This window comes from Harpia harpyja, chromosome 16, assembly GCF_026419915.1.
Source record: "Harpia harpyja isolate bHarHar1 chromosome 16, bHarHar1 primary haplotype, whole genome shotgun sequence".
In the NCBI taxonomy this organism is placed as follows: Eukaryota; Metazoa; Chordata; class Aves; order Accipitriformes; family Accipitridae; genus Harpia; species Harpia harpyja.
Genome location: NC_068955.1, coordinates 20,185,839 through 20,210,662, shown reverse-complemented (window position 1 = coordinate 20,210,662; position 24,824 = coordinate 20,185,839). Strand labels below are relative to the sequence as shown.

The 24,824-nt window shown below is 41.0% G+C and overlaps 1 long non-coding RNA gene across 1 annotated transcript in view; it reads left to right on the top strand.

Moving 5' to 3' along the window:
* The window catches only part of LOC128152829 (uncharacterized), a 162,320-nt gene extending 138,299 nt beyond the window's left edge, over positions 1 to 24,021 (top strand). The window contains exon 3 of the long non-coding RNA XR_008238769.1: positions 23,933 to 24,021. This is a non-coding gene — a long non-coding RNA (uncharacterized LOC128152829). The remainder of the gene's footprint in view (positions 1 to 23,932) is intronic.
* Positions 24,022 to 24,824: the final 803 nt, after the last annotated feature.

The window sequence follows — 24,824 nt, the reverse complement described above, 5'->3', positions numbered from 1 at the left end:
ACACAGAGCTAGAGTTACCGGGTGCACACAGGATTTGGGGAAGCACCAACTTGTGAAGCGGCAGCCTCCAGGTGGCTTTTGTGCCAGGTGGCTTGCAGCCTGGGCATTCCTGACAGCTGCCCTTGCCCCCATGGTGCGAGAGGAGAGTGACATTTGGTTCTCAAAGGCCAATGCATTTCAAATCGAGAAACTGTGGAACTCGTTGCTTATGGCAAAGTTATAATTTGCTTTGCTTTTTCTGAAAGCTAAGTTTCTCTGAGGTCAGGGAGGATTAAACGCCTGTATTCACAATTACGTCTAAGAAATGCAGTATCTTCTTTGGCCAAAACCCAGTGGACACTACTGGGAGCTAAGGAGTTATGTCTCCTCCAAGCCAATTCTTCCATAACTGTCCACAGCAACATTTCACGTAAGCTCCTCCAAAACACTTGCTACTGGCCATTGGCAGAGGAAAGATACCTACCTATACCCTGAGTAACAGCCCCTTTGTTTTTTAATTGCTTATTAAATTAGTCTATATAAAGAAGCATCCAAGAAAAAACAGTAGAGTGAACAGTAATACTGGTGACAGATTTATGTCAGTAGCTGACCTTCTTGTGAGATGGAGTCATAGCTCAAAGTGCCTGTATGATACCAATGCGATTAGGCTGTTTTGTTGGGCAGTGCCATCACTTGATTATTCTGTGAGAAATTTCAGAAATACAGTTGCTTTATGAGCCTGACTTCTATGATGATAAATTTCCAAAAGCAAAAATGTGAATTTAAATTATTCGTATTCATGTGAGCGTGGTAGAGATTTTTGGAATTGCTGCGGCAAGTTATGGATGATGCATGAAATGAAAAAATCCCTGCCCAGTGCACAAGGAATACAAAAAGGGTTCTGCAGCCAGCACTGCACTGTACTGTGCTATGGGATGTGTGGTCTCTGGGGAGAGGTGATTGTATTTTTGAAAAGCACCCAGCCACCAGCCTACACATAAAAGTAAACAAAGGACAGAATGAGAGAAAACAAATAGAAATACCCCCTGCCACCCAGGAGCACCTACAGCATAAGCCAGTGCACTGTTTCCTGCAGCTGGCTTTCCTGCACCACAAAGCTGCGTGAATCTTGCACGCATGGGGTAGATCCTTACCTGCAGGGTACCTGGAGCAGATTTTCAGCTGATGTAAAGATCCACTGAAGCCAGTTTCAGCTGCTCGTATATATCTTTGTGGTGCAAAAAGGAATAGGGCCAACCTCTGCTGAGTCTCAGTCTTGTGTATCCTTCCCTGGCCCTAGAATGGCATAAGACAAATAGAAAAAAAGTCTACTGGGGTAGGGTGATCACATCCACAGTGCCCCATGTGTGATAGTGTCTCATTGGCTTCTAGTCTGAAGCTGATCATGTAAAACAGTGGGCATCCAGGAAAAAAACTGTTTGAAAAAATACCTGTAGAATTTTTTTTATAAACATAAGTCTGGTATTAGGATCTGCCCAGTCTTCCAGTCTGCAGGAAAATAGAGTGAGTGTTTTTTCTGGGACTGCACTCAACATTACCGTCTTCCAGATCTGAATCTTGTACTTCTTCAGTCACTTATTTAAGTGATTGGATTCTTAACTTAAACAGATGATATCTGCAAACACTGAATATGACCTGACTTTATCTTCCAGGAAACTTCAGATTTAACATCTTTTCTAATTGTCTAATGAAATCTTATGCATGTGCATGTATTTTTGGCCAAATACTACTATGTATGATATATCCTTAAATAATTCCAATCTGTTAAACATCTTGTGAAGTTCTTCGATATCTACTGCATTGTGTTTATTTGATAAATTTTACACCATCTGTATTTTCTGTTTCAGACAGACCCTATATGGGCCTTCCCATTGCACAATTTCATGTTTTACGGTGTTGTATAGGTTCAGTTGGACTAGGTGATCGTTGTAGGTCCTTTCCAACAGGAACTAACCTATTCTATATTAGTGTGTGGCCACCATGACATCAAATAACACTTAAGTTTTGCTTTTAGTGCTGGGTTCTTGATACAAATGGTGTGTGTGTTTGCTCCGTGTTCCTGGACTTCAATGTCTGTTTTCCGAACGTGCTAATTCATTTCTACTCTTGCAACGCAATTTGTTGAAAACCTCCCGCTGTGTAAACAGATTAAGACATCTGACCAAAATCTCTGATCAGAACCTTTGCCTTCACTATACCTTTGCTTTCCAGTATTCTGTTTATTAGGATACTTTGGGGTTTTTTTCCTCCCCCTCGTATATTGTGCCTAGGATGACTCATTTAGTAAAGGGTCACTGCCTTCATATCACTTGTACCCCTTTGCTGAACATGGGAATGTGCTTCCACACTGACTGCAAACAAAGTTGATCATTTCTCACAGAAGAACAAAAAGGTTAAACAGATCTCGTTTGTGTTTTGATGGGCATTAATGGAGATATTACCCTAGTCTTCCAAACCCAAAGTCCAGATTTCTTCATGTCTTGTGCTAGAGGATTACCACTGAGATTTTAATGCATATTAAAAACACAGTAAGAGTTAGAAGCCTGAGAGCGTAGAGTTGGGCTGAAGTCTATAAGCAGTGAGCAGTAGCAAGCAGCTACCCATGTATTACATTTATAATTAGCTGTGCCTCATTCTCTTACTGCTTGCTAATGTTTTCTTTTAGGAAAAACAGATTTTACTAATTCTGCAAATATCCAGGCCCATTCCCACAACTTTGCTTTGACCTGTCTTGTATATCACAGTGTTCTGTCTGTCTTAGCCCATCTGCTCAAGCTTCCAATCTCTGTGGATCAAGTGCATTTCTCTGGTTAATAGTGTCATCTGGCAATAGGGTTTATAGCCTGTTCTGGTACAGCATGTAGTAGTGTGGTCATATTAGCCCATATAAAAGGTTTCTGAAGCTGCTGCAACAAGGAAGCCAGAGCTTTAGATCAAAAGTAGCATCTCATCCCTGTCGCACTGGGATCTACCAAGTCTGCCAGCTTTAGACTACTTTTGTCTTTTAACTGAAGACCCATAGCGTATGGTTTTTCTGTTGGCATTTCAGGATGATGTTTTCTAGCAGTGTCTGTTCCCTCACGCGTTTCCTTGGGAGGCAGCCTGCTGGGTATGGGTGTATCACGGACAAAGAGACTTGCTTGTGGTCATTAGGGCTGGAAGTACTGGGGAAGGTATTGCACTCACCTGAGCTCCGTCCTTGGTAGTTGGTGGTGCTGAACATGTGTCTCTGGTGTCTGCAGAATGGGCTCATGCAGTGCTGTGCAACACCTGTGGACGGATCAGTTCAGCTTGGCTCCAGTGCAGAGATTTTTGCAGTTGCTGTGTGCGTGGAGAGGCAGACACCGACTCTGATGACACCCTCCACACTTCCTCTGTTGTGGCCAGGTCCTACCAGCTGTGTCCAGATGCAAAGTATTCAACTGGGTTCATTTGCTTCCTGTTTGCTGATGGTCTGTTATGCTAGTACTGGTCGTGTTATATCGGGCAGGGCTTTATCATGTGGCACAGCCTGTGTGTTAGCTCTGTAGCTGCTATAGCCTGTCACGCGGGAGCCTTCCTTCACACCCCTGTAGAAGCTATCTTTCCTCTCCTTAGCACCTTATACAGCGTGGGCCCAGCACTGATGCTGGCAAAGCAGCCACACCAGAGCAACATCAGGTACCTCCTGCCACAGCACACGTAGTGGTGCTAGTGGAGTGCTACAGTTACGTTGGTCCCTCCAATAAATGTGTCCCTATAATCATTAGCATCTGTGCCCTGTAACTGCTTCCTTAAAATGGGGACAATTATCCTCTGGACCTGTTTTGCAACCACTTTGTGCGGGAGTAAATTGCCTATACCTCTGCCCACTGCATGTGTCTCAGCATGGTTTGCACTGGTTGCATTCTTAGAGCACTCGGAGCTCTTGAGGATTAGTTAGGAGAGCAGCCGTCTCATAGCAATTCATTTTTACAGGCCTATGAAAATTCAATCCATGAAATAGTTAATTAGAAAGTCTCCAATTACCAACTGAATTTATTTTGCAAAAAGTTACATTTGTTCTTCTCAGCGAGAGGAAAAAAAAAATAAGCAATTCAAATCATTTTGAAGTTCCATTCCTTCATTCATTAGGAGACTTAGCTTGAAAAATCCTAATTAAAAAGAACATTTTGCGTTAATGAAAATGTTCTAATTTTTTACCTTATTAAGTTAGTTAAATTTTTTTCCAGAGCATTCAGCAAGAAGAGGTCTCCTTAACGGCTTTGTTCATGTTTATATTCTTTGATTGCAAAATTTGTGAGACAAAAGAGAGCTAAACTCATTCTGTGGTGCCCTCCAGTTAACTGTTCAGTTGAAAAATGACCTTCATAACTAAGTCCCTTGCCTTTTCATCGATATCAAGGAGTTACAACTCTAACCTACAGTTGAGGAGGTGGCTTCAGTCTGGTAAACCATCAGAAATTGCATGAGCACCCCGTGGAGTGTAGATATTTATAGATATCTAAGAGGAGTACAGATAACTGAATAATTTGAATCTGAATTCTGAAACAGCCTAGGGCTTTTCTGCTGGTTTTCAAGTCCAGCATCCTCTTGCATGACATTTAGTCATTAAAAGCTGAAGTTTATTTCAGTACCTAATAATTCTGCATCAGACACAATAATATTGCAAGCCAGAGATCACAGGAGGTGCACATAGGTTCCTAGTATCGTACAACACCAAGAAAGAGAGCGCTTTTTGGATGTCTTCAAAATAGCTGTACTATATCTGAGGTTATGTTAACTGTGAAACACATTCATTTATGCAGTCTTAAGATTCAATGCAGAACTCTCTGCTGGTGTAAATCAGGGTGGCCGTAAGTCGGTTGTGCTGAGCTGAGATATGCTCACAGAGAACCTGACCCTTAAGGAATTTTGCACCTTCGGGTTTTTTGCCTTCATTTTGCCACTAATCTAGCTCCGGTGGGGTGGATTTTAATGTTCAATATCTCTCCATAGGCAGAAATTACTATAAAAATCTTTACATTCTTATAGAAATACAGGTCAGGGACGTAAAAATATTTTGGAATTGCTCCAAGCACTGGAAAAATATTTATTAAAGTATCAGGGAATCATAGAAGCATGTAGGTTGGAAGGGACCTCCAAAGGTCATACAGTCCTACCTCCTATTCTGAGCATGTCTGGTGAGAGCAGGTTTCTCAGAGCCGTGTCCAGTTGGGTTTTCACTGTCTCCAAGGACAGACACTCCACAGCCACTCTGCGCAACCTGCTCTTGTATTTTCCATCCTTACAGTGAAAAAGCTTCTCCTAATATCCACTTGGATTTTCCCAAGTTGTAACTTGTGTCCATACCTTCTTGTCTCATTACTGTGCACCTCCAAGAAGAACTTGACTCCATTTCTTTGTACCTTCTTATTAGGTTGCAGTAGACAGCAGTAACATCTCTCGCTTTTTCTTCTTTGGACTGAACAATTCCAATTGCTTCAGCTGCTCCTCATGTTACGTTTTTCCAGCTCTCTAGTCATATTGGTGGCCTCTGCTTTACTTGCTGCAGTATGTCAGTGTCTTTATTTGCTGTGCAGGGGAACCCAGAACTGGAGACCACGCTCCAGATACAGTCTTATCAGTGCTGAATGAGGGGGGAGTCATCACCTCCCTTGTCCTACTGGCTATGCCCCTGCAAATGCAGCCCAGCGTGCGGCTGGCTGCAAATGCAGCCCTCTGTGCAACTGGCTGCCTTGGCTGCAAGGGACACCGCTCCATCGTGTTCAGACTGTTGTCCACCAGGCTGTCAGCTGCTTTTTCTGCAAAGCTGCTTTCTATCCTGTCGGCCCCCAGCCTGTACTGGTATGTGGGCTTACTCCATCCCAGCTGCAGAAATACTTGGCCTTTTGGTGTTGATTCCAGTAACACTGTATCCTCTACTTTGAACTAATAAAGAGCTACTGTTGGAGGTGCTTATACTAAGGAGAGGTGAAAAGCCTTCTTCAGCCTTTCATGTTATTGTTGAGGATTTGCTAATATTTAAAAGTGAGCATCTTTCTGCAGTACTTTCTGCTTATTATTTGCTTTTTCCTGATACTTTAGCTGTCAGCTTTTACCCACACAAGTGCTTGTAAAAACTAAGTGCTGAGCTGGCACGCTCAAATTTTCAAACAGGACATGCACATCAAACTGTGGGTCAGAGCAGCACCGTGTTATGTGTGCAGCTGCTCGCAGCTAACATTCGCAGATTAAACTTCAGATATGAAGTGTCAGGAAAGCACTGGAGACTCCTCACCATCAACCTATACAGGGAAAGAATTATACTATAAAATTGAGACTCATTTAAAGTAATGATCAGATTTGAGGAAATGGCAATCTGTATGCAGACACTCCACAAGCTGAAAAAGAAGCTAAATTCATCAGGTGAATTATTTGCTGCCAATTATTCTCTCAGCTCTAATATGCAGTTTTAAATATTTAGTTAGATCCACTTTCAACTAGAATTTCAGTTTTCATTTAACATCATGAGTGACTATATATATGTATGTATATACGACACACGTTATTTTCACTACATCTCCTTTGAATGCACTTGAATAGTAACATGAATTGCCTGTCTCCATTTTGGTAGATTTTTGGACAAGGTGTAAGCCTTTTCTCAGTGGATTTTGGTAGTTGTCTGAGTACCTCTTTGATCTGAAAGTGACCCTGCCGTGTTGAAATGTGGACTTGGCTAACTTCATGGCAGGACTCTTGGAGAATTACAAGATGGCTGTAAAGATGCACTAACCCTTTTCAGGACCTAAATTAAGCTTTAAATCAAAGCTAACTAGAATGCCACCAAAGCTTTTCCATTAAGACTGGCTTACACACCCTTGCACTGTGATGCACAGAAAACATCATAAATTTTGGACCTGGAATGAAACCCTGAAGCTCTGTCTTTACTTTCAAAGTTCATGAAATGCTTCTTCACTACCAGTGAGCAATCCAGTATTTGTGTGAATTGGTTTTTGAGTGTGAAGGCAGATGCTGACCTAGAAGGCAGTTGGCACTAGACAATTATCACCAGAAACTGAATCTCAGCTCTAGTCCATCATTTTAGTTATCGGTGTGCAGGAAGTGCCGTGCCACTACTTTAAGGCAAAAAAGATACAGGCATTCAAGGGGTCACTTTCTGTTAGAATAAGCCCTTCTTTGTAATTGATGCATACAGAGTACTGCAGCTTGAAGACAGGCCATCACTGCCTGCTTTTTATATAATACGTTGTATCTAAAAGCAAGGATTTTTGTGGTTTGTAAACCAAACCTGTGGAAAAATAGTATTTTTTTTTCTTTTTTCTTTAGTCTGTTGTATTCCTCACTGAAGGTAATGGTGTGGGGCTACACAAGCAATGAAGTCAGACATATCTCTCTCCTGAACATAAGATTTGCTTAGTCACAAATGAGCGCTTGAGAGGGGTGTGAGAAGAGAGGAACTTTACAGCTATTAGCAGCCTGGTGCAGTATCTGCATGTGAATTTTGGCACCAGATCGCAGTGGCTTTTCAGAATGAAACTGGATAAGGAGCCGAGAAACGAGTTGGTGTTTGCAGGGGAGGGGAGAGGGACTCAGCCAGGGCTCATAACGAGACAGGGGCAGATAGGGCAGTTTACCTGAGCTCCCTGCTCTCGGAGGACAGGAGGGCCTGCCTCATTCAGGAAGATGCTTATCAATAACTGCTCAGGCTGAGATTTGATGCAGAATTTCCTGGAGCTCCATGTGCTCTGGTTCAGAAATGTGGGTGTTATAACATCATTGTGAAATACCATGATGTAGTCGTCCATCATACTGCCAATGTTTGGCTTTAAAGATAGGGCAGGAGAGGAGAGAATTGCTAATGCTCCAAGGAACAGCTTGTCAGTTCGAAGGCCTCGTGTGTGCCAGCTGGATTCAAGTTCAAGTATGGATTTGATCCACTAATGAAACATCATCCTCCAAAAACTACTGGCTGAAGGTGGCAGACCTCTGGTGACCTAGACAGTTGATTGGAAAGTTGACTCTCTCTTAACCATATGCTTGTGTGTATGTCAGTTATGAAAATGAGTCATATTTTCAAGTTTTCAATTAAAAAAAATCCTTAGGAAAAACATTGGCAAAATAGCTGCAATTTCCCCTCCCCGTTGCCATCCCCTTAGTGAAATGAAAACAGTTCTGTGGATTTGAAAGGGCTCTAGGGTTTTAATCCTGTCTTGGCTTTGCCGAGGCCAACGTTTTGTCCCCTGTGCCTCTTGCATTTAGTGAAATGTTTAAGAGTGGAAGAATGTGACATTTTAACAAAAAAGCTGATGGAATCTATGAATTTTCTGAAAAGTCTGGGGTCAGTTCCTATGTGATGACAGTTCTGGGCTGAAGCAGACATAATACTTTTGCCTTCCAGATGGGGGGAAAGAAGGATTTCCGTGGACAAGACATAGTTCAAAATCCATTACTCTGTCCCTAACGTAATACAGAAGTGTGTCTCAGCAGCAAGCTGGTTTCTGAGCTAAAGAATAGAGAAAGAGTTTTCCCCTGGAACCCACAAGGCAGTGACAGCGTGCATTAGGTAGCCTCCAGAAGATCCCTTATACAGCAGACTCACTGATGGATCCCCCCTTTCCACTCCCAGTTCCCCACTCTTTGCTCATACAAATATTTAAATAATTATTTTTTAGAGCTCTGGGAAAGCTCTATCAATTGCCTTTACCAGAACCTGTTCTATTAGCTGAGCAACTTTCTACCATTATAGCAGCTTTTCACCACTTTCTATTTCATTAGCATTCATTTTCTTTAGACATATGACACACTACCCGCTGGAAATGTAGGCATCTGGGAACATAAAGCTAAAAGCTGAGGTTTGCTTCAGTGCTTGCCAGCCCACAGAATTTTATTACCTAACCTACCTTTACCTAAATCACAGAAAAATGACAAACCTTTTGATGCATGTAAAAAACCCCCTGAAACAGAGTTAAACTGCAAGCTTGACTGATGCAAACTGACATAAAACATCACAATGGCGCACATCAGAGACATATGTTTTCTCCAACTCCAGTCTAGTTGCATTTTTGCAGAGTGCACTACTGATTCGTTAAACGTACTGCTTGTAAAAAGATTTGGGTCTGGAGTTCAAACTCAAGTCTCCATGAGTAATTGGCAAGCTGATAGTATTATTCTTACAGGTGGAAATGGGTAATGCAAATTTTAGAAGGAGCACATCTGTTCTTTCAGCTAATCGGATATGAGTTCTACAGGAATGACCACATTAGCAACCTCAGTGTCATAATTGGAGGGACACAAATCAACAGCACTGTGGATGCTAATGTCAAGGAATTTGATGATCTGAGCTGCAGATTCACAAGTACCTGGCTGGCTTCTGCTCACAGAAAGTCTGTTACAAGATCCTGGCATCAAAAAGTTTACTAGCTGAAGGACTGTGGTGGAAGGCAGTCCTGGTCTCACTTCCAGAGAACTGTAAAAAGAAAAGAGCTTGGCATGTTTTTGGTAGAAAGTGGTCCTAGCAAGAGTGAGATGCATTTGTATAGCTAAGTATCTCAAGTGGCTGTTGCTTCCTGTGCAAGAAGTCCCTGTGGAAGGAAGTGAAGTCACTAAGTCATTAGGTGATTTCGGGGGGTGAATCACATGGATTACTTTTGTTCATATTGTTCAACAAAAAAAATCAGCAGTTTGAGGTCTCATTGTGTTAATGTCTTGTTACTTAAGTAGACAAGGGACGAGAAGAAACACAGCATAGTGATTGACCCCAAATCACTATTAGTGAGGTTGAGATTTCAAGTCTGCTGGCTAGGTGGGTGAAACGGCCTGTCCCTGAAACCATGCTGCTCCCTTAGTAGAGATGTATGGACATCCCTTGTGGTCAGTTGTCAGCTCTTTTGTTTTTCTTTCTCTCGCAAAAACCCAGATGGGAAACAAAAGTAGAAGTTGGACAGTTTCATGTTCACTTTAAATCTTCTGTTTTGTGACATGTTACAGGCTGTCGAGAGGGTTACGTTTGTCAAGTGTGTACCCTGGACATTTCTTCTCATACGTGGGTGGAAATCGTGTAGCCTGAACATAAACACTTCAGAAACCCTCTGAGACGTCAGTCTTAGGATGTGTTTTGTTTTTCACATCTTGCCCTGATGAAGTACAGGGAAGTTCAAAGTGTATTGCCTGGTATCAACTCCTTAGGACAACAACCCAACCATCACACTCTGTATCTTACGCAAAGTTATTAACCCAAAAGCTGGCACTTCAGGCAGTTTGTCAATAGTTAATACACCTGGAGTGATCTCCCAGGTATTTTTGTAGCACATGCGATTTTTGATAGTACAAAGTTCTTTTAATTATATCCTGGTTTTATTTCTCTAACAAATTTTATATCTATTCCTCAGAACTTCGAACACAACGTATTCACAAACACACACGTGCACAGAACTCTATGACGGTACATTGCATAGAGTGTTTTAATTTTCCATTTGTTTGCATGATTTTGTCCATAGGTTTGTTGTTGTCCTACATGACCCATTTGGGTGATTTTTTTCCAGTTCACAAAGGGAACAGCGGCTCCTATCAGCAACACTTTAGTGCTCCATAGGAGGACACTACCTCTTTTATCCAGCTCCACCCATGGCTGCCCAGCACCTCTTACAGAGAGCTCTAAGCTTGCTAAAACCCTGTGAATACTAATGGATATGCTAGCTGGTGCTATACTCAGCTTTCTGGTGGAAATCTGAGCCCATTTCCTGTTTAGTTTTGCATGGTCGGCTGAAGGAAAAAGTATCCCCAAGTTCTTTTTGTCTTAATTGCATCCTATCAGCAGGCCAGCATTTTACTCTGCAGATGCTCAGCCTGTCATTTATTGTATGCAAATGTATCGGTATTTTGTTTCAAGTAAGTAGCCTTAGACTCAGTGAATTGAACTTAATTGGCATTAGAACTTCTCATTCAGAAGACTACATCGGACGCTTAAATCTATTGCTATTCAGAAAAGCAGAGATGCTTTAGCAAGCGATAAAATGAAACATGTACTCCTACAACAAGAAACTCTTTCCTGAACTGGGCCTGACAAATTATCTTTTCATGTGGTGTTGTACCCTTGTGTCAAACCTTGAATTTTGCGCACAGTGTTACATCATTTTCAGGATAAGAAGATGACTTTTTAATCTCTTTTTAATTCTGTATCTGGAAAATGGCTTTATTAACCTCTAGTTACTACGCAATAATATATCTGATGTGCTCTGTGGTCCTGCTTACTTTCTGTTGCTCTCCTGCAAAAGTGTGATAACCTCTGAAAAAACTCAATGTGCTAGACAGACTGATAGAAGAGTGGTTTTAACTATTAATCTAACAGTTCTCAGACACCTGTATTTAAATCACTGTTTATGCTGTGTTCCTCATAAGGTAGATCAGACATGACATGCGATATTAAAAAAGTGCGGACAACTTTATCAGAATTTACATCTACAAAGAATATCCCCCTTCCAGCGAGCTGTCTTTCTCCCAAGTCCTAAACAATGCAGTGAAATCTGAACATCATGATCATTCAAATCTCTAGAGCATGAACATATAGCAAGAGAGTCAAATATATAGTAGTGGAAGGATGTCCCATTACCTAATGACTGTGGCATTCCCATTACTGGATAACTGAAATGGCAGTATGGTCAAAGTAATGCCCACTGGAAAATAAGAGCCCTGACAATATCTACACAGCCAACCGCATAAGATTAAGGAAGGGCAAATGAGTTTTTACAACTCAGAAGAAATATTGTGGAGTCACGGTGATTAGCTCTCTAAAAATAGCTACTTATTGCTCAGCAGCAGCTGGGAAAGCAAGGAGAATCTTACGAATTATTAAGCAAAGAGTAGAAAACAGAAAAGAAAATATTTATTCCAATGCATAAATTGGTGGCATACCCAAGTTTCAGGAGGTCTCTGTGGTTTTCATCGCCCATCTCAAAGGGATGCAACTAGAATTCAGTGGAGCACATGCGGCCCTACATGCTGCCCCTTCCTTATTTCAGACAGGCCCATACGGACACATTATTGGCAAATGGCTGCCTGACCGGGTCTGCAAATAGCAGTGAGCTCCACTGCTTTGAAGTCATGTGAGATGCCTTCAGTCAGCAGCTCAACAGCAACCTACTTCGGTGTATGGGTGGCATTGGGTTTTTGTGCAAGGACAACCTTCCAGCTTCCGCAAGCTTCCTTGGAGTCTTCCACTAGGCTGGACTTCTGCTGCTGGGGATGGCAGCAGCTCCCCCGCCTGCAAGAATTCAGCGGGAAATGGAGAGATGCAGCCTCGCGCAGAAGCGCAATACCTTCCACCAGTTGCTCCCAGAGAGATGTGTCGATCCCTATGGATGCTATAGAGCCAGCAGATGACCTCTGGTCAGCTGACGGACAGTAGTCACTTCTGTGTAGGGCCAAGGCTCTACCTTGCTCAGGGAGCCATACCCTCATTTCATTTCCTAACCCTCCATTTTGAGCAGAAATAGCGATAGACCAGAAAAGGCTGCAGCGTTCTTTAAAGGTGGTCTGGATACAAGGTCTGGCTCAGGAAGGTGTTTAAATTTTTGGTTTTGAGAAGCTGAGATGGCGTAACATAATTCTCACATTCTTTCCTAAGAGTTGGCCACTATGAGAGAAGAGATACTGTGTTAATTGGATTTGCTGTTTGATCTAGCATGGCAGTTCTTCTGCGTTTAGCAACAAAGGAGGAATTGGCTTCTTAGATTTCCAGTGCATGTTTATACAGCCTATTGACATTTTCTTCATTATCCGCTGTCTCGTGATTTTGTTTCAAAAGAAGGGTAGGGCTGTGGTTACAGATATGCAGGAATCTGTACATCTGGGATCTCTCAGAAGGTTTACGATGCTGGATTAGGCCTGCAACCCCAAACTGGAGATGGTAGCTCTTAAACACTTTGCGGTGATGTTGTGAGGCTTAATTAATTGAAAGAAATTAATGGAAAGGAATTTAAATGGAAGGGGACACGTAAGTGAATATTAGGATTGTGTGGAAGAATCTTTTAGTTTGATGTTGAACTAAAAGGCTCTGAAATGTATTCATGCTCCTGAAAAAAGCTGAAGGGTTAAAATGACCTAATTCGATATCAACTAATATACTCCAATATGCATTAAAGCAGGTAGATTATTTTTTAAACAGTACTATCCTGCTAAGTGATGCACTTGTGCTCTATGATAGACTGGTTAAAGCTGTAAATGTCATTGTTAAAATGAGTATCTTTAACAGCTAATATCTATTAAAATGAAGCACTTAGGCACCAGAAAAGACAGTTTTAAACTGTTAGGTCCCTAAATTATTTTTGTACAATCAAAATGAGACTCTTAGGGATTAGGTGGCACAGTGGGTTAACACATTACTCTTCTGGATGGAAGATTTACCATCATATCTTGCTTAAAAATACAAATGAGCTGAGACTGCTGTTCTTCAGATGATCCAGCATATGTGTTTCTAAAACATATTTTAATACAATTGACTGTGATTGGCAAGGGAAGTAGATGAGGACTTTGCCTGCTGCTACAACACTTTGAGCAAGGGTAGGTTAGGACTTGGGTTCACAATTTGGATTGTTCCCTTGATGAGCTAGCAAAGGGATAAACCGTCTACTTTTATAGCACCATTTTCTTCCAACAACATCTTGTCACACAGCTACAGTAGTAGTTGTAAAGAGTTAAACTCAGCACGTGAGAATAAGGCTTTTCAAGGCAAGCATGATCATGTAGTCAAAAATGAGGTATATGTAGGTGCCTACCTGCATAGGTAGGTGCAGAGGGAAAGTGAGCTATAAAAAAGCATGTTGCAGTGTATTTGAATTGAAACTACCCAACTGGCTTTTCAGGATGTGTTTGCTGTAACTCACATGAAATTGTTGGTCTGGCTGGATGCAATGGAATATTTCTTTTGTTTGGTGAAGACCCAAAATCTCTTGCTGCCCAAAATATAATATTCTGAGTCAGCTGTACTCCTCAGTTCTGCTGGAGTTGCTGAAGAAGACAGTCTTTTTCTCAGGCCATTCTTATCCCTAATTCCTCCTTTCATGCCCCTGCTTGGATGCAACATGTCACCAAGTACATACCAGCTGCTTGCTCCTGCTTATTGTGTTTTATCTGGCATCTGAGAAGTTGCACTCCCAGGCAAGAGCTCCTGCATTGGCCTGAGCTTCTGAATTGACTGTGGATGGAGGGCAGAGCATAACACGTGGCAAGGGAATGTGCGTGTTGATGTCTTCCTGAAAAGGTCTGAAGAATAATCTGCCTTTTGAACCTCAGTCTGTTCCCAAGGTCTTCTTGGGACAAGATGTCATCATGCAGTTACTAGATTGGACCACAGGGCTATGTGTCATCTTCTTGCTCTTGAAAAATTTTACATTTATCTTAAAAAGCAGAGATGATACTTCTTCTTTTTCCTTTCTTCCATAGTATTAAACATCCATAGGTGAGGTGCACAGTCCCCAAAGTTTGTTCTCCCACATCAATATGAGAGAATAATTTGTATATATTTTCTCCTTGAGTAACTTCTTAATTCATGAGGCCCCAAAAACTTACGCTGAGAAACATCAACTGTTAACAACTTTAGGGAAAGTTTCACTGTCACTTTTATGTGTGGGTTGATAATAAATCCTTAAACCATTCCATGGATGTGATGTCATATGTTGCAGGACCAATCCTTCAGTGCACCCATTTTTTGTATTGTAACCTTCCTCTTTTGGTACATATATAAGGCTACTGCCATTTTGTCTTTCGGTACAGGTGGAGGGTGTTACCAAAAAAAAAAAAATTTGTTCTGCATCATTTCCATGAAAGAATTCTTTGGTTTTGTGAATTCTTTGTTTTCAAAGACAAGCAGAAGAGTACTTATTTGTTGAGCAGAACCTTAGCAAAGGGTGAGTGCCAGAAGGCAACTGGTGTCCCGCTTTTTCCAACAGCAGCTCTCTCTTTGTCTCTCAATGCTGCATGTGTGTGTGCACACACATGCTAAGAGAGGTTATTCTCATTTTGGCATGAAGTGATCCAGAATTGTCTTTTGTGCATCGTCCTGCCCAGGATTGTGTGTCGGTGCCAGCAATGTGACAAGTAGATAACATCTTGACATGCAGCAGCATATTTTAGAGACTAATAGCAGCAACTTCTCAAGCAACAGCAAGGTTGGTTTGACTGAAGTTTCTTCTAACTCTTGTTTTCCATAAAAATCTCATCCATAACCTTTTTGAGCAATTGCGTGTGAGATGGCTTGTAACTGCGTTTTTGCATTCTGCGAAAGACCAGTGTGAAGTGTCTCTGCTGTTCTTTGAAAGTAACTCTGAAGAACGAAGGAGTCCAACCTTCTGGAATGACTATCCATAGGAAAAAGCTACACAACCGTATGTAAAACAGGAAATTTCTGCCATAGAGCCATGTCATGGTTTAACCCCAGCTGGCAACTAAGCCCCACACAGCTGCTCGCTCACTCTGCCCCCCGGTGGGATGTGGGACAGAATTGGAGGCATAAAAGTGAGAAAACTCGTGGGTTGAGATAAAGACAGTTTAGTAGGTAAAGCAAAAGCTGCTCATGCAAGCAAAGCAAAACAAGGAATTCATTCACCACTTCCCATCGGCAGGCCAGTGTTCAGCCATCTCCAGGCAAGCAGGGCTCCATCACGCATAACGGTGACTTGGGAAGACAAAACGCCATCACTCCGAACATCCTCCCCCTTCTTTCTTCTTCCCCCAGCTTTACATGCTGAGCATGATGTCGTATGGTCTGGAATATCCCTTGGGTCAGTTTGGGTCAGCTGTCCCGGCTGTGTCCCCTCCCAAATCCTTGTGCCCCCCCAGCCTGCTTGCTGGTGGGATGGGGAGAGAAGCAGAAAAGGCCTCAGCTCTGTGTAAGCACTGCTTAGCAATAACGAAAACATCCCTGTGTTATCAACCCTGTTTTCAGCACAAATCCCAAACATGGCCCCATACTAGCTACTGTAAAGAAAATTAAGTCTATCCCAGCCAAAACCAGCACAAGCCATTATATGTATTCATAATTCTCACAGATTAACTTTAAAATGAAATATCAGTTAAATGGTTACTCATTCACAGTAAAAATGAATTCAGGAAAATGTGACAAACCATGGGGGAAACTGATAGCGCTGTTGCCCTTTTTTCTGGCACAGGAAAGCTAGAGTGTAGAGTATGTCAGGTTGTGTCTTTTCCACACACATAAAAAGAAAAGTTTGTTTGCAGAATTAAGTTTAACTGTCAGCATAGCAGTGGCACTTCTGGGTATCTTCATACAGATGAACACAGTGACAGTGTATTACACTAATTTAAATTGTAAGAATAAATTCTTTTCCTATAAATACCGCATCACATGATACATTTAGACACCACTTGGCAGTATTTTAGCGCTCTGAATAAGTGGCAGCCCACATCACAGTTTCTTTTAAGCACTGATTTTAGTATGTCAGAATAAGTTTTCTGGCTAATATAAAATTATTTGTATTTCATGTTCTTAATTGATGCTTTTAATTACTCTTCATATACTTTAATAGTTTTCATATAGAAAACTGCTTTCTGTGCAGTAAGCCGAATCTCCAATCTGCAGCAAAACTTGCTTGAGTCAGGTTTTTGCCAGGCTCTGTGTACCAGCCCCAAATACTAAATTATGTTGGCACTCTTACAGTAATCAAGGGAATAATTGTGAAGGCAAAGTTTGTTGTAAGGAAACCAAATTAGGAGGAGAAAACAACATCACTTAAGAGAAATATTTAGTATGAACTAATCTTTTTGGTCTTTGTCCTCCTACAGTAATGACTGTTTAACCATGTAGTATAATTATTTAAAACATACTGTAGTTTATCCTGTGTAGATTAGACTCCTGCTTTATTAGAAAGCTAAAAGGCCAGTCTTCAAAGAATAAGCAAATTAAAGCTCTGTCTTGCTGTTTATAATGCTGGGGTCAGATCACTGATATCTACCAGCTTTAATGCAAAGCAGCCATAAAGCCCATTTAGTTAGTTAAACAGTTAATGGCTATTTAAGTCGACAGGGGTCTTTTCACTGCCTCTTGTAGCCACTCATCAGGCTATTGCAGAGTCAGGTACCTCCCCTGTTCCAGATCACGTTAGTCACTAAGAAATCCCCCTTGGTCTTCAGCAGGAACAGGGCTGGTCCTCCTGAAGCATTGCAGTACTGGGTGGGTGTCCTGTCATTTTTTCTGAAATTGCACTTCCAGTGGGAGTTCAGGTTGCTTTATACCTTCTGCATGAAGTTGAGGCTAAAACTACTCTCCAGAAACAGTAAAATAGAGCGTTGATAGCATTTGAGTGCTGTGAAAGGGCTTGACTGGCTGGAACCTGTGGGTATTTGTATGAGTGACTTATCCTTCGTTTCTACTTTCTCCCCAAAGGTTCCCCACACCTCCTTTTCTCTGCTATATCATAGGTCTTCCTTCCTCTCCCTCCTGTTAACTCTCTGCTCCATGACAAACAGATTCAAAACACCTATTTAAGGGAGAACAAGGTTTTTTAAAGTATGTTCTTCCAACGCTGCTAGGACTAACCTTAGCTCCTGCTGATACCAGTGAGTGTAAAAATCCCACCCCAGATTGCTAAAATGTGTGAGGCCCTTTGGGCTGTCTCACATGGCATTTCTGCCAACCGCAGGACTCCAGGCTGGGAGGCATCGGTGCGCTTTGCAGTAGTCAACCTTTTGTGATTTTGTCCCAGAGCCTGTGATGGAGACAGGGGAAGGGTTCTACAGCTCCAGGTCTTGGAAACAAGAGATTTCATGAAAGCCTCTGCTTGGAGGTGTAAATAAACAAAAGTGCCCAAGGAGCTCAGAAGACAGAAAATAAAGGAAGAAAACTGTTGTGTTATTGTTATTTTTAAGTATAATAATTTTAAAGGCAATTTCATGTTTTTTGTGGAATCTTGAGTGGCTATTTTGGACCATGTGTGGTTGGTAATGCTCCATTTTCAAAAATCCACAAGTATTCAGATGATTGTGTGGATTCATTTCAGCTCTTTTGGGGAAAAAAACTGCCTGCTCCAGCTTTTTCACAATATTGGTATGACCTCTTAGTCTTGGCCAGACCAAATATACAGTGAAAATGGCCTTTGTTTCTGCATTGCAATGCTTAAGCTTCCTGTCCAATCCAAAGAAGTACAGGAAAATAAACAAACAAAAAAGGGATCAAATTTAAATGCACAGCATGCTTGCAGCTTTGGGTCTGTTTTCTCTGTGTTGCACTTTTAAATGTAAAAAGCATGCTTCCCACCCAGATGGGGGGTATAGCCAAGAGGGGAACCAAAATGGGGATACTCTGCTTTCTATCTCTTGCACAGATTTTATTGCGTGTTTGTTCTTCCATTGTTGTTTTCTTTAGTCTAAAATAAAGATAAACTAGACAGAAAGCAAAGTGGCCAGGCGCCACTGCACAATTATAATTAATTCACTGTTAATGTTTCAGACATTGTTACAGCGTACATTGGAATTGCTGGGGCGGGGTGAGATTAGTTTGAGCTATTCATGTACATACTACAGGAGAGTCACATTAAATACCCAGTCTAATTAACGTTTTCAAAATGAGCACCAAAGGGAATAGTATGACTTACCACTTACAGAAAAGTTGGATTGTACTTCTGCTTCCCAAGTTCACGCTGTGTTCTCACCTCGAAAGGTGGGGATTTGAGCACATATCGTGCCATGATCTTAGAGTACAAATGTGCGCAGGCTGTTCCTAAACAGTGCTTCACCAGGTGACACCATCAGCTTGGAAAGAAGGATGCGACTAAGCTAAGACTCAAATCTGAGTATCTGCAGACTTAGGAGAATTCATGATCTGATCTGATCTGATCTGCAGCAGCTGTGGAAGTCGAAGGCTTCCTTTTGTCAAGAGCAAAAGGGTTCAAGAACCAAAACCACCGAGTCCTGCAGTGTTCTAAGCAAAACTGTAGAAAGGAAAGCTGGTCTCTGACCAAAGCTTGAAAATAGCCAGGTTATATTAAATCCAAGAGCACTTAATCTGAAGAAGAGGTCTCAGCCTATAGACTATTTTAACAGCTGGAGGAATTAAGTAGGTTTTGTACCTCTAAATATGATCTCTCTTCATCATTTTCTGCTGCCAGTATTTCTTGTGGGAGAGGAAAGCCATGAAAATTGTGATCAGATATGTACTGATATGTGCTATTTATTACAAACCTTCTTAATTTTAACAAAGTCTTCCTGTGAGTATTGAGTCAGATTTTTCAGTCTGAGCCTCCAATACTATATTTTGGGCTGTGTGTCTCTCCAATACTATGTATTTAAGCTGTGTGTCTGAGGTGTAAAATAGCCCTTTGTATATTCAGTCTGAAGCCAGCTGAAAGTGTGCCTCTGCTGGCTAGGTTTTATCAGCCAGATACTGAGCTTCTTAGGGAGAAAGAAGTGATCAATGCGTAATCGAAACTCCTTTAAGCCGAGTTTTTAGGAGAATTTATAACCTGCAAAAATGTTCTAATTACAAATCCTTTTTTGTCTTTTCTTATAATCGCCTTTAAGGAATGACCTGACCACCATCAGTAAAAGGAAGAAGATTTGGGTTTTAAGGCCAAGCAGAGGTTCATGCGTTTTGGCAATTTTGGGGGTGGGGGCGTGGGGGTGGGGATTGCCATTAAATATATTTCATACTATATCATTATTTATGCGAGGTGACAAAATCCACATTAAATTTCTGGTGAAACCTGGTCTGCTGTAGAACACTATTAGAGTACTTATTAGTACTACATTTTTCATCATGGATGTAACCTGAATATCCTAATTTATGACCATCTGGTCTCCAGACAAGAACAGCCCATATGATCAAACTGCAGCTTCCCTAGATCAGCTAATACATCCATGCTGTGACTTCAAGATGACACAGAAGTACTCTGTAAAAAGCCTTGAACACCTCTAGGGGACCTTTCAGAAGAAGGGGGTACCCTTATGCAACTCCTTGCACAGTGCACGCAGCAGGGCTAGTCATTGTATCTGTTTATTCATTGGTGTTTGTTAATGGTAACTTTCATTTAATTTAGGATTTGATTTGTTTACGAACTAATAAATATGATTTATAAAAAGTGCCTGTGGTTCACTAATTACTCCACATATGGCATTTTCATTTTGTAAAACTGGCATTTGCTTTCTATTATGATTATGTCTCCATTCACCAGTGCTAATTAGTTTGATTAGACAGATAACTTTAACCATTATTAGGACTAGATTAGGGGAACTTTGCATGCAGGGGAATGCGGGGAAGAAGGGTACATCACCAGTGAAGATAGGTCAGCAGCACAGAGTTTGTTCCTCATTAAATATTTTAAAATTACATTTTGTTTTGTTTTCCAGATAGAAGAACTGAGAAGCATTCACATTTAGCTACTTACAAAAATCCAATTAAACACAGTTGTTTAGCATGAATTTGTTAATCAGAGTTAATCTTTCCAATGAATGCATAATTTGGAATCTGTGTCTAAAATGTTCATTTAAGGATAAGCATATTACAGACAAATAAAATAAAAAATAAAACGAGATTCTCTGCCTTGGAATTGACTCTCAATATGGAGAAATATTGACTGTTTTGTGTTGATTGTCCTGCATGCTGAGGGGCAGAAGTGAAATTGGATAAAGGCTAAGAAATGCCACATGAAAACCAATGCCACCTGCGGTGAGCTGTGTTTTTCCCAAGAGTCTCTGAAAATTGTTGAATAGTGTCATCTGAAACTCTTCAGAAAGAAAAGAAAAAGAAAGAAAAACTCCTATTTATTATCCATTTTAGGATAAAAACAGTTATCCAGGGCAGCAGAAGTTTGATATTATTTTATTTCTTCAAATGGATTCTCTATCCTAAAAAAGAGAAGCACTTTTTCTTTACCAACATCTTAGAAATTACCTTAGTGCACTAAAAAAGTAGGATGTGAAATACCTGGGTTCAGGCAGTAAGGCACACAATTTGTGATCCTTTGGAAATAGTCACTGAACGGTGTCAGACTTGATTTCATCCTTTCCCTCAGAAAGGAGACTAACTGATACTCAAATTAAGTAACTGTGGATACTTGATTCATTAAGGTGGCCACTCATTTGACTTTGGATGATCACCCTATATTCATCTAGTTTCTGTGTAATTGGTTAGGTGTGAGAGGCAAAATGGTGCCCTGTTATGGATGCATAGTCCTATTGCAGGCTACTGGGTCTTTCCTCGCTGTGTTAATGTGGCAATGTCATCTGTGAGTGGCCCTTTTATTTTTTGTCTTTCTCCATTTTCAAAGCAATTTGTAAGGGAACAGAAAAGTTCTTTCCTGTCTAAAAAGAATGTGGGTATATGGAAAAAGACATAAAACTGCTATTGAAGGGCGAACACATAGAAAAACAGTAAACGAGATTGTTGCTGTATTTACTCTCTCCTTGGCTCTTCTGGAGGATACCTCCTGCCATGCCTTTCAAAGAAAACCCCAGACAATTTAAATGTCAGAGTCTCGAATTTCAACATGCATCATTATTGTTGGAAGCATTTGCTCCAGGAAAAGTTTCAAAATTGTCATATCTGTATCTTAGAAGAATGTGAACAGGATGGCCAGATTCTGAAATGGTATAAATTGGCAGAGGTTCCTTATTTCGATGCAGTTATCCTGCTTTACACCAACTGAAAATCTGGCCCTGGAGAATGAATATTTATGCCATGCCAGAGAGGTTTGAAAACCCCCTTTTTTAAAATGAGAATGAATAAAGAAAGGGCCGGGATATGCTCTGTGCTGATGAACCCAAAGCCAAATATGACCTCCCCTTGAGCTTTTATGCATTTAAGTTGAAAAAGGCCATTCTGATACATTCCACTGGAGCTTAAAATCCCTATATTTCACTTCCAAAGGTCAAGCTCTCTTCTCAGTATACTGTATGACCCCGCCTTTGTCTGTTGCCCATTGATGTTGCCTGACTATGCTTCTTATATCCCATTGACTGTTTACTGTTATTCTGGCTAATGTAAGTGAAAGAGATAATTGAAATGATTTTGAGCTATGTGTCAGTTCTGATTCTGATTATGTCTCCTGTGCTTAGTGCAGCTTTAGTGGCTCCAAACTCATTAAGTCTCCAGGAAATTTTAGATTACTGTGTGAACTATATCTTAATTAATGTATTTATCTTAAATTCCACTCAAGCCTTTTGGAAGTTTTCTTTTATCACTATGTCTATCTCTAATATCACTGAATTAAGTAATTTTTCTTCAACCCTTCAGTTTTCTTTTACCTTTTGAGGGTTTTGGATACTTTTGTTTGAAAGGCCCAAAGTCAAAGGGAACTATTTCCAGGAAATACTGGTTCGTGCATGTTTAAAAGCAAATCACCACATCTTCAGTGGATGTAAGCACAGCCCCACTGGAATGAAGGGACAGGAACTGGCACTTTTTCAAATCTGCCTGAAAATTTGCATCAGTGGAGCTATGTCAATTTACACCATTGACACTCTGGTCCCAAATAAAAAGATGGTCAGATTGGTTTTATGGCTAGTGGAGTACATGTCTACCTACCTTCCTCTGGACTTGAAACAGCCACTATACTGGTGGTTCCCAAAATAGGGAATAAATGCAGTCCCGTCAAACAGGCTGACAGGCCTTGAGTATCATTTCTGTAGATAGAATCACAAAGTAATCATCATCTCTAATAATCTCTCCAATTACTTTATAGAATAATAATTTATAATAAAATCTGTTTTAGCAGACTGTCTATTTTTACCCTCTCCTCTGAAGATGAAGTCAAACATACAGGAACTGTAGAACATTTTCTCAAAGCTGGGGGAATGCTTCTACATAATAACGTAACCAATCACAAGGATGTTTTTACAGATATATTGTCATTTCTGTTGATTAACACAGCTTAGTGAATCATTGGTGATGAAGAATTTACTAAGGGCCATAACCTGACACCCTGTTCCTGTTGAGATGTGCCTTACTGCACAGTCCTCAACAAACCTGGACCAGATGTTCTTGTCCCACCCCTTGGCCATGTTCAGGTTTCCCTCCAGTGATCAAATGAGAGGGAACCCAGCCCGACTGGAAAGATAAGACACAGACTCCTTCCAGTGTGAGGAGAATTGATAAGGAGCAGATCGATACATGATCCTCTTCAGTGGGCAGCAAGGCCCACAGTCTTAACAGTGGGACATCCCCTCCTTTTCTCCTTCTGCTAAATTGCAAAATTTCTGTAGTGGAAAGAGTCTAACACTGCAATTAGGTGTGGGAAACCAAACAGAAACATATACTGAAAAAAAAAGAAGTCTATATAAGTATTGAACAAAGAGGCAAAGCAGTGTATTCTTCTCTAATTTCATCCTTGGAAGCGGTACCTGGTTTTGGTGACAATTTCAACAAAGTGGTACATATCCAGGATAGCAATTCCAGCCTGAATTAGTAATATCTGGCAAAATTAAGAGCAACTGGAATCACTGGGAAGTGTCAGGCAGCATTAAGAGTCAGCAATGCTACCAAATGCAATTATTATGAATGCCTAATAGGCTCCTGACCATGGAAAACCACTTGGACAAGCACCCCTACACACAAAAGCTCATGTAAATAGGTGGAATTCTGTTAAAACCAGTATAGCTGCAATTACATACACTGTCGGAACGCTTGGACCTATGTCTTTAGTACTTTTCTCTGTTTCAGCTATTTGTTCAGCTGTGAGATAAAACTGACTCGCCTTACGTTTGTACCTGCCGAGTAGGATTGAAAGGACTGTTTGTAATCACAATTCATCCCCAGAACTCAGAGATAAGTATCACTGAATCAATTGTATGTCCAGCTCTCAATGTCTCCATCACTATACTTTCTCTCGAAGGATGCACCTGGTGGTTACTCACCCTCTGCCCAGCCTCTGGAGCTCCAGAAGCCCCTGATGGCAGCAAGCAGCCTGAACTGCCTTCCTGAGAATTTCCATCTATTTTATTTCAGGTACTTCCCAGGTACCTTGGATTCTCCTGCTAGGATCTGACTCGACCTGCTTCAGCTTTCCTGCAAGGGATAGAAGACAATGTAAGTGCTGATTATCTCTTTTCTTTGTAATGAGATGAATTTTGCTTGGTATTGTGGTAGAAACATCAGCATAGGCACTACTGAAAGCTTGGTGGGAAAGAGGTTAACCCTTTCTCTTACCATTGTTGCTCCCAGTGCAGATATCTGGTATAGAAATCGGGTTAAACAATATCAAGGTTTGTTTCCCACAACCATCTCCTGAACTCCTGTTCATTGCAAAAGAAAGAGCTTTGATGATTAAGTTGATGGCATGAGTCAGGGAAGGAGTAAGTATTTCTTGTCCCTTGGATGAAGCAAGCTACTTTTCTGAACTTTGCCTTGGGCTTGTCTGAAGGAAGCTACTATGTGTTTTAGTCATTGTTTAATTGAGGGGACTCATTTAACTTTTGTTATATTTTTCCCTTAAAAAGGCAAAAGACTCCTTGGATTTACTTGTTATTACTTTATAGCAGCAGCCATAGTGTGTGAGGTGTTTCCCAATCAGAAAGTAAATTTATGAAAAGGATTATGTGATGTTAAGCCTGCAATACCCAGGCTGGACTCAGAGATCCAAGGCTGGTCTTGAACACCAAAGTCCAGCTCTCACTCCTAGAGTTTTGAGAAAGACGAGCTCATAAGGCCATGACAGGCAGTTGATTCTGATAATTCAAAAGAAGAAGAAGTACTTGATGAATACAAGTAATTTATCTGTAGGCAGCATGGCAAAAGTGGGGCAAACGAATTTGCATTAAAAGGTAAAAATACAGACAGGAATGTAGTTAAATCTGAATGTGAGGATGCACCACCCTTCTTTCCTCTGAATGATCTGTAA